Source organism: Arctopsyche grandis, chromosome 11 (genome assembly GCF_051622035.1).
Source record: "Arctopsyche grandis isolate Sample6627 chromosome 11, ASM5162203v2, whole genome shotgun sequence".
NCBI lineage: Eukaryota > Metazoa > Arthropoda > Insecta > Trichoptera > Hydropsychidae > Arctopsyche > Arctopsyche grandis.
The window spans coordinates 17,431,779-17,445,071 of NC_135365.1; the positions used below are offsets into that span (position 1 = coordinate 17,431,779).

Sequence of the window (13,293 nt, forward strand, 5' to 3'; positions counted from 1 at the left end):
TGGTCTAGTCTGACCAGGTCGCCACCCTGGTACTTCTTTTTGACGCAGGTCACCGCCCTGGCACTTTAATTGATATAAACATTGTTTTCCGAGTACCATTAAAAAATATTTTGACTAAAATTTTATATAAAATGTTGTATTCCAAATATTGTGAGCAGACTCTCGTTCTAACACTCGAATAGTAATCTGAGCACATTCACAACTTAAAAGACGTTTAATGAAATTTATTGGCTTTTTTATCTGAAACCACCCAAAACTTCGAAAGAAAACATTCTTTAAACTATTGACCATACGCACTAGAGGATAGATATAATGAGGGAACTCAGCTTAAATGAATAGTCTAAATTCACATGTTAAAATTTGATAGTTTTTTACATATGTTTTGACACGGGTTTTGCAAAATCAAAGATGTTGAAGAGGATGCACTATGGAAGTCTTTATAAAATATAAAAAATACATCATAATTTCAACAAGTAAGAATATTTGTTAATTCTCATTTGATTTTTTTTATAAATATTTGAACTACCAATATTAGGATACAACTTTATTTTTAGTAAGGAAAGTAAGCGGGGGGGGGGGGGAGGGTCGTAAAAATTAAACACCGACCTGGTTCATTTTTACATACCTCTTATACAGTTCACATGGTTTTCGTGTAAGTGGTAATTTTTTATATCTCTTATCTCTTATCCGATTGTTTTCATACTTTGCCAAATTGCTCATTTTGGTCATCAATATACGTTAATGTATCGTCTGCCATTACGTTGGAGATAAAATATCGTATACAATGCGTATCAAATATCCACAATTTTGGGTACGGTGACGTTTTGATCATCTAGCAAGCTACTATAACCTATCTTCAAACCTGTCGCCGTGATATGGCCATATCAGATTTTGATTGTTTAAACGCCTATAATTCACTCTATATTTTATAAAATTTGATCTATAGGTTCTCGTTATCTCTAATATATAAATATTTATAGTTTTAACTCTCATATTTATATATAAATTTCAAATTTGGCATGTAGCTCCGTGTAATGTAATACACGATATATATTGATTTTTGGCCAAATATGTCAGATCTGACATTTCACTGCTAAAAGTACATCTCTTCACTTTGCTTTATCTGCGAGATAAGTATTCAATAAGAAGTTGTGTTGTATCTAATTGTTAATATGATTTACAATAAGCTTACATACATTTAGTTTTTTACAATAAGCGTACAAACATACATCATATACATTTAGTTCCGACAGCTACCCATTACCTCAAATTTCATTGTTTATTTCTCCAAAACAAATTTTTTAACCAATACAAGCTTAATATATGTACACAGATCAAACAGTGATAGTTTTATTTTTAGTTATCAGCTGATTTAATTTATCAGATGATTGAAAAGTTCATTTCTGTAATTATTTAGCGCTACAACACTGGGTACAAGATATGGCAATCTTTTACTAGTTAGAAAGTTAGTGAGTATTGTCATTGCAAGTTTTATAGTTGACAGGTACACATAATACTATTTGATATGTATCATAAAAGACAAAAGTTAATTAAAAGTGAATCACTCAAAGCAGAAGAAGGAACTGTTTCCGCCAAAACGACCGCCTGTGGATCCTTTGCGAAATCATCAAACTTTGATGGATCATCATCATATTTCATATCGACAGGTCTGAGCTGATGACAGTTCAACCTGTCCTATGGTCAATTCATCACACTTACATGCACACATAGGCGTGTGTGCACACGTGAGCGTGTTGGTTTGTGTGAGCCGCAGCATCCGCGCGCGGCCGCAGGGCCCGGCCAGCAGTCGCTCAGCCGGCGCGCTCGGGCGCGGACGCTCGCACGCTTTGCGCGGGAAAACCGGAACACGCGCGACGCGTTTTTCCGACCGATTTTCCGACGGCGAAAATCTATCACGTGCGGACACTACGTCGGACCACCGACACACCGCAAAATTAAACCACCCACCCGTCTGTGAAGTGAGTTGCGATGATGATCTCTATCTCTGTCCTATCGTTACACCTGCAAAACGTAAACATACACATATTCATTACACGCAACAATACTTTCACGAAAAATTTATTTCCATATGTGTTTATGTATATACGTGTATATATATATGTATATGTTTTTAAATATATAAGTATGTCTATGTGTGGTTTTAATACGTTTTCGACGGTCGTCTTCGTCGCGGTGAAGACCGTTCAAAATATATTCGGCATCACAAAAAGATGCAAATTACACGAGGAACGTTCGAACTGAAAACAACGACTGTTTTTAATGAATTCTTTTCAACGATGGCATTCATGTCTGAATGTGAAATTCAGCCGTCTTTTTGTCTGTAAAAATTGTGTTTTTGTTTCTAAGTCATTCTAAGAAAAAGAAACGCCCTAAAGGTTGTATAGTCTGTATCAAATACAATACATGCTAAAATCATCTACATGTGCTTAAATTAATCAAAACATGTGTTGGAATGGTTAAATTAATATACATACATATACAAACGTATAATTGATATAAAAAACTCGTTTGCAAGTCGTCACAATACAGATTACTTTGATTATTTCTAGATTATAGTCATTCAACTTAGATTGTGAATAAAAAAAATATATTTAATAGAAGTTTTTTGCTGATTCACTACTCTTTGATCGTAACAATTTTGAAGTTGAATTTTTTTCTTGCTAATTACCATTGACGGTCATTTCTGTTCGTATATTTTATATTATTATACTAGCGTTTTATGTTCAATAGTTATATAAAAAAACTGGTTACAACAATTTTTTACTTATATATGATACAACCAGGATCTTTCAATTTACCATTAATAATACCTGTTTAGAATATACATAAATATTATATAATATGTATGTATGTCCATCATTATGGACGTTTACAAATGATTTTAAGTTTTCAAGCATCTTTCGTTGTACATTTTTCCGCTTTCTTTTTTACAAAATAAGAGTATTGACGGACAAAATAAATCCTATTATTTTTGCTCACGATGCGTATTATTCGCGCATTTCCATGGTTCTTCCGACATACAAACGTACCGGAAAAATCTTGTATGTAAATAAACACTTTTCCTTCCAATTTGTATACATCACAAAGATACATCTTGCCTATTTGTTTATTTATATTTTACTTTATTTCGTACACAAACGAAATAAAAGAAAAAATTTATTCGAAAAAAGAAGCAACCAAAATCATGATCGATCCTACATATGTAAATTGAATTCATCTCTACAACCTTGGAATCTATTTCATAATAATACGGAAATAAAAATATATAGCTTTCTAATGAACTTTATTTTGAACATATCGCTCATCATCTAAGCTGAACTGCAAATCAACAGCCGCTAATTTGTCTTCTCCAAAAATATTCATTGAAAACATTTAATATTTCGGCCAACTAAGTTTAAGATCTTTGAACGAGTTACACTGATAGAACATTGAGATAAAAATACCTTTTAAACTTTTATTAGAAAATGTTAAATGTATCACGCACACTTTAATTTCATCATATCTATATTTAAATCAAAACATAAACTTGGACATGTCACATGATTTATACTAGAAATTTTTATCAATATCTATATGTCTATTAAAATTTGGTTTCATTATCATATGTATATGTACATATGCAAACATATACATATTAAATATTAATAATGAAACGTAAGAGCCGTCCCTTCCGCCTTAGTTTTAACTTTAATAAGCCGCACTAATTTTAATTGAATGCTACATTTTGCCGTTGTTTTATTTCGACGTTTTCATTTAATATTATTATATTCATACATGCGAAGTATTCAAGAAAAAAATTGGAACGTATCCTCAAAATGTTTTCGATTGAGAATATTTTTACGTTATCCAAACGTAAGATGTAAAACTAAAACATAAAATCCTTTCATTTTTCGAAAAATGTACCAAATCCGGTATATACATACATACATACATTTTTGAATAATATTGAATTTGAATGTGAAAGCCTCCCTAAATGTTTTTTTGTATCTATTTTTGGCTACAACTGAATCCTATGTAATATCAAAATCGAAATATTGTTTCAGATTCAATCTATAAAAGAAATAAATCGAAAAAATATACATTCAATATTTTTTACCTTGCCAAATTTTATCTAGTATATTTATATAAATATAAAAATTATGTATATTTACCATAGTAACATTACGGATTACTTCAAAGTGAGGCTTGTAGTCAAATTTGTACATACATATGTACCTACTTTATATATATGTAAATTCATAAATTTATAATCATTATAAATTTGAAATTAAATTCAAATAATGGTAACAAATGTGGGTAGGTATCCAATTTGGTAGGAACCGTTTCAACAATGAATTCAAATAAATTAGCAAACTCTGATGGCCAGCAGCTCTGGATCAGGAATCAAATTCGTGACCCCTCAGTTGTTAGCATTATCCGCTTACTACTGAGCTATGTTACTGGCCATTTTGTTTTGATTAAATTGGGTAAATGTACCATTTTTGGATGCAAGTAAGCGATTTAAATCGGTCTTGACTTTAAAAATACTTATTCAAGGGGTTGATTTCTAGGAATTTCAATATTTTATATACATATATGTAGGTACATGTGTATGTACATGTATTTGACATCAAAATTTTAATTGTTCCATTAAATGTACATATATATTCGGTACTTGTTTAGTAGTGCAGCTCTGTTGATAGCATACCATTGAGCTATACTGCTGGTTTATTATTAACATAAGTTTATTTTGACAAAATATATTTGCATAAATTAATTATTTATTAGAATTAAATGCTAAAGATATAAACTTTTAGAAAATTGCGAAAGCATGGTAGAGATTCAATCCTACTATGCACGTTGAATTAAAAAGTTAGCTGTATAAAATGAAATAATAGTATTTAGATTTTTTGTCCAAAATATTTATAGATTCTATTATTATTTTATTTTACATAGATATATACAAAGAATACCTAACAGGTTAACCCCAATGCGCCTCCTAGACAATTAATTACAAACATTGCAGCATTTTTATGACATAAATCGCTGTACTTCGAGAGGCTGAAGAACACAAATTAAAAAATTAATTAATTAATTAATTAGTCCATAAAGACGTATATGGACTTAGATTTGTTCATTAATTCGTACATATTGTACATAGATCAAATTCAGATATTTGTGACATTTTGATGGAGGAACCATTTCAACATTGAAATCAGATAAATTGGCAATCTCTGATAGGAAACGATCGACTTGGAGTCACAAATATCCAAATCTGACCAACAGCATTAAAGATTAGTACGGGAGCAAACCCGATAACCTCTCATAAACGAAACCACCGAGCCACACAGCTGGCTAGGTATTATACATAAGCCAAATGAAAATCGGGCTTTGAGTGGAGACATTAAATTCGAACTAAAATCACTTTAAATAGAAATCGACCCTCAAAACGGTCATTGCTTCGTCAATTTTTTGCATAAATTTGAGGCCAAATTTTGGACTCCATAATCTACCAAGCTAACTGATAAGCATAGCTTTTATACTCTATTCAATAATTACGATTGGAGTGGTTGGATTCTAACGTGTCATGGTTGCTGCTATGTAGTACGTACATATTCACGTGGACATAGCCTTACGCCAAACTCCTACATCAAACAACTCTCATCCAACTATTAGATGTACGACCGATACCAGTTTCGATACATTATATTTATAAACCATGAATGGTATCACACATCGAATCGTTATCGTGCGATGGGCAAGCAGGCAACGACATAACGACATTTCTGCGAGGGACATCTGTCGGATATCGCAATTGTAGGAAGCAGTCCGTACAATTACCATAAATCATTGCCTTCCACGAGCGAGCAAACAGAAACAACTCTCCGGTATGTAGGTACGTAACGTACCGAGATAGAGGTACGGTAAGCCCTTCGCTTAATAGCCGTTAATTTCCATAAATGTTTACGCGATTTTGGGCCCACAGCCCCCCCTCCCCCTCCCCCCGTTTCGCCATTTTCTCTTACCCCGTCAGCAATCCGGTGGCTGTCGCTCAGAGATGGAAAATGAAATGTTTCCCTGGCGGATTGCGGAGGTGAAAATTAATTTGTGCGTTAACTCGTTATTGATTAGGGCCCGCTCTCGTCTGGTAAACTTGTCCAAATTACATTTTGCTCCAGCTCCGGTCCCGCATAACCGCAACCATCCCCTTTGATGTGCACCCCATCCGATAAGAAAGAGGTGCTGGAGACATTCATCCTGCCTCCCCTTCAACGGCGACGCGAAAGCCCCATCATATTCTCGTCTTATGATGATAAATATATTTTTATTATTAAAAAGAACAAAAAAAATACACGGAAATATTTGTACTTTCGAGCAAATAAAAATGGCGTGAATTCCTGTTGACGGGGTATTTTATTTTCGGAATAATAAAAACGAGGTGGCATGAATCCTGGCATAAAATAAAAATAGATTTTTGTATTATTATGGTATTTAAAAAAAATTAAAATGCTGTCGACGTATATCTAGACGCAAAACTTCAGTTAAATTCTGCATGTAGTCCAGTTCACTTAAATTCGATTGAAAATAATTTATAATCTGTGATCCTACTGGTTAGACTTGGATATTTGTGACTTTTGTTTTTATTTATTTATTTTTACATATATACATATGTATATATTATATGTATATACCAGGAAGGCTTGACAGAAAGACCCCAATGCGCCTTCCTGGACAAATAATTACAAACAATGCAGCATTTTCATTACATAAATCACTGTATTCCGAAAAGCTGAAGAACACGCAATTAATTAATTAATTAAATAATATGGACTTTTAGACTTGTACATATTTTTTTACAAATTGTACATACAATAATTCAGAAAGTAGTGTGACAGCAGGTAGGATGATTTTTTTACCAATTTTTAGGAACCGTTTCAACAATTATCAGATAAAATTTGCAAACTCTGACTTGGACTCACAAACATCCAAGTCTAAACAGCAGTATATAAAAGATTAGCCCGGGATCGTACCCAATAATATTTTGGTGCTAAACATAAACGCAACCACTGAGCTATACTGCTGGCTTTTTATTTTATATTGTGACAAGTTGATTTTTACCTATCAGAGTTTGAAAATTTATCTGATTACATTCTTGAAATGGTTCCTCCATCAAATTGGCATAAACCATTCTACCTATGTACATATACATACATATGTATGTATGTCACTACTATTTGAAAATTATTTCAAAATTTATAATATATTTCTTTATATATGTACATATGTACAATTTTCATACCATAGATTTTCCTCAGGAGATATAACATATAGTGACATCGTAAGAAATATAAATTTAAAAATACATAAAACAGAATACGTAGGTAGGAAGTATGAAAAATGTGGTTGATCTACTGGAGACGGTATAGATATTAAAATGGCTGAAAGTTGGTCACATAACTAAAAGAACGGACGCTGGATGGACGAAATAAGTGCTCGAATGGTACCCGAGAGAATGTAAAAGAGTGCAAAGAAGGCCACAGGGGATATGGGTAGACAATATCAGAAAAATTCGTGGGATGAGATGAATGAAAGTTGCCCAAAACAAAGACAAATGGATGAATGTTGACTTTTCAATACGTCTGTGAGTACTTTACCAAGAAAATATTTGTTTGTTTGCCCATTATATAAATCAACAGTTTTCAATTTATAATCAAAAAAGTCGTAGTTTCTTTAGTAGGCTAAATTTCCAAAAAGAAAATAGTTTCTAGTAATTTTGGCTAGTCTTTGACTTATACATAAATCACTTTTACGAATCGATTGAATGAGAGGAGGCGATTTCTCATTCCATCCACCGAGAAATGAGAGATACGGGTTTTTAGACTACGTTACTTGTAATCGACCACATGAATACATATGTATATCAGTATATGTAAGTACATATGTACTTAGTACTTAGTACTTAGTACATATGTACTTAGGCGATAATGAAATACATTTAAAAACGTTTAATACATACATGACTTAAATTGCATTAAAATTTTAAAAACATTTCAAAAATCATATAATACTAAGCAATAAATTTACATTTAATTTGATATTTATATTAATTTTGTGTTCATCGCATCAGTCTTTTCCGTCATAATGGATTCCTAGCTGTTTTGCGTCAACTGTTCAAACAACACAATTTTCCTTTTAAAATGCAAAAAAAAAACTGACCAACCAACAAAGTGGAAAAAATTAGGTCATGAAATAGACCCACGTCTATCTAAGAACGATCATCACAATCGCGATGAAGAATTGTCAGAAGACGTCTTTTCGTAAAACATCGGAAACAATAGTTTCGATCCAATGCTGTATGTGAGTCATTCGTTTAGAAAAATACACGTACAATCGGCGCATGAATAGCAGCTGATTAAATCATCCGTTCATTTATCAGATTAACGTGACACGTAACAATCGAGCGTAACATACGTACAATTACGGTTGTCGTATAAATACGTTTCAATATGCATGTTTTCTATTTGTTTGTGTGGTTTATTTTTTATTAGCTTCATTATCTACTTCTTCTAAGTATATTCAAATGTTTATTTATTTGTTCTTCTGATAGGAAAACCTAAAATTTTTAACTTAGAACCACTAAATTTGGTACACTTTTCTCGGGTAACTTATATTATACTTATATATGCAATTTGTAAATGACTTTTGAAAAGGATCAAAACGATATATTTAAATGATTTTCCCATTTATATATTGTACATATACTCTATTTTATATTTGATAAGCTGAAAAGTATGCACTTTTTGAAGATATTGTTCAAATAAATCAAACTTTTTATTAATCAGCTACTTGGACATAAAAATAACTGTCGTGATTTTAGCTTAAATATATTTCATTCTTTCTTTGTTCAACTATCTAAAGCCATTTTTTTTGTTTATTTTGAACATAAATTGAACTTGATTTAGATACATGTTGGACTACGAAGTTGAATTAAAAGAAAATTTCATTTTATTATCTTCACAAACCATCTGTAATTCTAGTTCTAATACAATGAGAAGAACAAAATGTACGTATGTACATAAAATTTGGTGGTTTTTTATTAAAAGCCTTAGATTATTTTTTTTTTGTGTGGATAAGATAACTGTATGTGGTTACATTTTCTAAAAAATTTAACCTAGATTAAATCGTAAATAATTAAACACAAACCTCAGGCGAATAATGTCATAAACGCATTAAAATAAACTCGTAATAATATATTTTTAACTAATCATAACTATGTATTTATTTAAAGTTTGGACCATTTGAAATTTTCTAGCATAATTAAAAAAACCGTCTGATCGCATTTATTGCGATTTCGTTGATCTGTGTTGCTAGTGAATTTATCAATACGAAATTGCAACATATAATATTAAAAATAAACAAATTACAGACAACCTAATCCACAACACGCCATTTACATCGATATTTAATTTAATAATATGGAATTATATACCTATATATGTTCATATGTACTGAATTCGCGATAAAATAGTTTCCGATAATTACTGGTAAATTTTTAAATTCAACCCATGGCAACATTTTGTAGATTTACCGGTAAACTGGTATACCGGTAAATCGATCCATTATCATATTGCGGTCGGTATTGCGATCCATTAAACATTTGTACATAGTAGATTTATGATTTGGTTCAGCTTAGATTTAGAGTTATTTAATTTAAAAACAGGTTTAAATATAAACGTACGTATGTATATACGTCTTTCGATATACACGAACTTTTTTTACGTAGTTCTAAATTGGACAATTTCTATTCATTCACCTCATATGCTTTCTCACGTAGTCTATATGATGAATAGAAATTAATAGACTATCGATTCGAAATGAAATCAATGATTTGTAATCCCGAAATCAAAAGACAAACGCGTAAATCAATAGACGGATATATTTTTATAAAGTTAATTTTCGATTATTACTAATCATAATTTTGATAATTGTAGTATTTGCAACTGGGAAATGAGATTACACAATACTCGTAAATTTTATTATCATATGCACGCCTGCAAATTTTAATGTATTATAATATAAATGATCATATAAATTTTATTCACAGTAACGAAAATACTCGAATGTTTTTCACACACACACTCAATGTAATAATTATTCGAAAATCCCCCTAGATAGATATTATAGAGAAGGTATAAAAGTGTCCCGAATAGTTTTCCGCTTCGTACCTGCGAGAGCTTTCGTACTATTTCCGGCGAAATTACGCGGCAACCGGACGTGGGTTTTAAGGGCTGAGCCCTTTTTACCTCGTCGTTATTGCCACAGCCTATACACACGTATGTGCATACGTACACACACCGACTCGCATACGTATAATACATACCAAGTTATCTGAAAGCCCCTTTAGAAACGGTTCCATTCATCGCAGAGCACCGGCTATCTACGTCCGTTTAACACTACGAAAAAGTTCCCTGGACGGATTTTTTTCTTTTTATTCCACCACCCTTACAACAACACTACCCTTGAGATCGTAAGAGGTTCGGTTTGCGGTCTCTCGAGCCCCCCTCGGCCATAATTTGAGCACCCTTTTTGTCCAAACTTGCCCATTCTGATTCGAAGGCTTCTCGTATGGTCTCGCTTTGGGCCATTAACGCGGCACGCAATTAAAATTTCTACTGCCTATTTTGCCTTTTCTAGAATTTCGCAACTATTATATGTATATTCATCTCGTTTTTTTTATTTTTTATCTAAAGCCAATATAACCAAACGGAATAATTCCGAAGATCCACCTATTGATATTATACATATGTATGTTTCTTTGAAATATCAAAATCAAAGCTTTCATCTCTTTGATGTTCAATTCAAGACAGTGCCTTTATTATATGAATACGATATGAACATATGCATATACGAATAAAATAATTTGATACGTGACGTATTTAATAATTCAAAAAAAAAAGCTGAGGAAAAAAGGTACTGGATATAATCCAATATACTCAACGTTCACGCCATAATGCTTTAACGTGTGAAAGTGATGAAAATCTTGTCATACGTGCTATTAAATTTCACGTTTTAATAATTTTATATCGTTCAACGTTTGACCTATTTTATCATATTCGAATTAAAATACTTCAATATGAAAATTTATAAACAATTACATAGACTAGAATCAGTGTATTGAAATTCACAATTTTAATTGAAAAAGAAAGCTTCATAGGATATCATTATACCACAGAGTAACTTTTAGAAAATGATATCAGTATTAGCCGTCCTAACTAAAACTAAACTTATGCACTTTACAATTTGAAATAACGACAAGTCGACTTTGTACCAAAAACTATACATATATACATACAGCAGGAGAGCCTTAAGCTTCATACGTTGCCTCCGTTCTAGGAAAAGCACACTTGAAAACTTATAAGACACGTTCGCCATCATCCGCAAATACTCGTAAATAAATTTCCCATGGCGACTTCGCGTATCTCGATATTATGATACAACCGGTGGAGATTAGCCCGACGGAAAGAAGAATTTCTATTTCCGAGCGGCGTCTGTCCCGAATTACCCCCAAGAGCCGTGCCAAAACGACAGGTTTCGCATACACAATATTTATTTATATAAATATGTGTGTTTTTTGCTCCTGTCCCACCACGCTCGCTTTTCCTCTCGACGGCGTGTGGGTGTCCAATCTGGAGAGCATAAATTTTCCATATTAAAAGTGGCCTAATCGACCTATTTCCAACGACGAAAATTTAAACGTTGAGATGAGAGGGTTTTTCGTGCGAAGCGTCGCGTTGTTAAACAAATGGGAAATCTTCGGAAAATTCGCGTGACAACTCAACGTAATCGACATCGCCGAAGTGAAACGCGCGCTGAATTGTTTGTAAATATTTATGCTACGGTAAAATTTGTAGGTTCTTCGATAGATATGTACGCTTATGTTAATGTGTGTTACATAATACATACAGCTTTCCTCGGTAAATCATTTAAATTTGTTTAAATTTTCCAAGCAATCTCTGTACTCTGTACTCTGGGATCTCAAAGTTCTATATCAAATTTTTTGAATAAACCTTATTATATATATGCTGAAAATAATTATAGTTCTGATTATAATTTTTCATATAATTGGAAACCAAAAAAAATGTTTTGAGAATACTATACATATATGTATGTAATGCCCTTTTTTAATTAGAAACTAAAAAAACTCGATATTGATCAAGATGTATCAACTATGGTGACCGGGATATGCCGAGAAATAGAAATCTTCCGAAAGAAAATTTAAAGACAGCATTAAAAGGCAAAAAGTCAGCGGGATGTCTCAGGAGGACTTAAGATGGTCTCTTTGCGAAATATAGTGAGAAAGAGCTAAAGATTTGGGTTGATATTTAAGAACGGTACAAGACAAGCTCTCTCTCTCTGAGGAGATAATATAATAGGATTTAGAAGTGAAATCGTGTATTTAATATATATGTATTTATGTACATATGTACATATTAAAAAATAATCTTATTTAAAATGCTTCGTCTAAAAGTATTATAATTTAAACATCATTCAATACAGTTTGAATGAATTTTATTACCAGTCATTTCATTATTATTCAGTTTCAATTTCTGATCAATTATATACATAACATGAAATTTATGTTATTTTCAGGACGTCTTATATTTAAAACTGATTAGAAATAAGTCAGAATCTTCAGGTCAAATTTTATCACGAATACTCATCTATTGATACTCAGTATATCCATAGAAATTATGTATGAATTATTTATCAAATCACAAAAGTTTACAGAAGGTATCTTAAATTAAATATGCATTTAATAGCAATAGATAGCATTCATATCGTATATACTTATATGTATGTAAAAATATATTAGAATTTTCATTAAAACCCAATAATAAATTTATTCCGATACTATTTATACAGCGTATAAATCTTACAAGTTTATCTCACTTAATCCTTTGCAAGGCTTCCGCTCCGTAGTTATTTGCATTACTAAATTAAAGTTCCTCCAATGCAAATAAATTTGATCTCGAATAAATTTTGCATTCAAATAAATTCAAAAACTTATACAATTTCAAATAAGTCCGCTCAAATCATTCTTCACATTTTTAATCACACTCTTTTCTCCTTTAATTATATCAATACGTACGGCAATTTTCGATATTGCACCTTCAGAGAAACTACAATATCACTCTTTTCTTTTACGTCGAACTCCTTGCCAGACAGTCTGGCTATTTGACCCGACACAATTGGACCAGAAGATCGATCGACAACATCTTACAAACATACATA

General features: G+C 31.9%; 1 protein-coding gene across 1 annotated transcript in view; it reads left to right on the plus strand.

Moving 5' to 3' along the window:
• The first annotated feature begins 1,805 nt into the window (after window positions 1–1,805).
• The window catches only part of LOC143918729 (octopamine receptor beta-2R-like), a 204,395-nt gene continuing 192,907 nt past the window's right edge, over window positions 1,806–13,293 (plus strand). The window contains exon 1 of the mRNA XM_077440749.1: window positions 1,806–1,979. The gene's annotated coding sequence lies outside the window, so the exon portion shown is untranslated. The remainder of the gene's footprint in view (window positions 1,980–13,293) is intronic.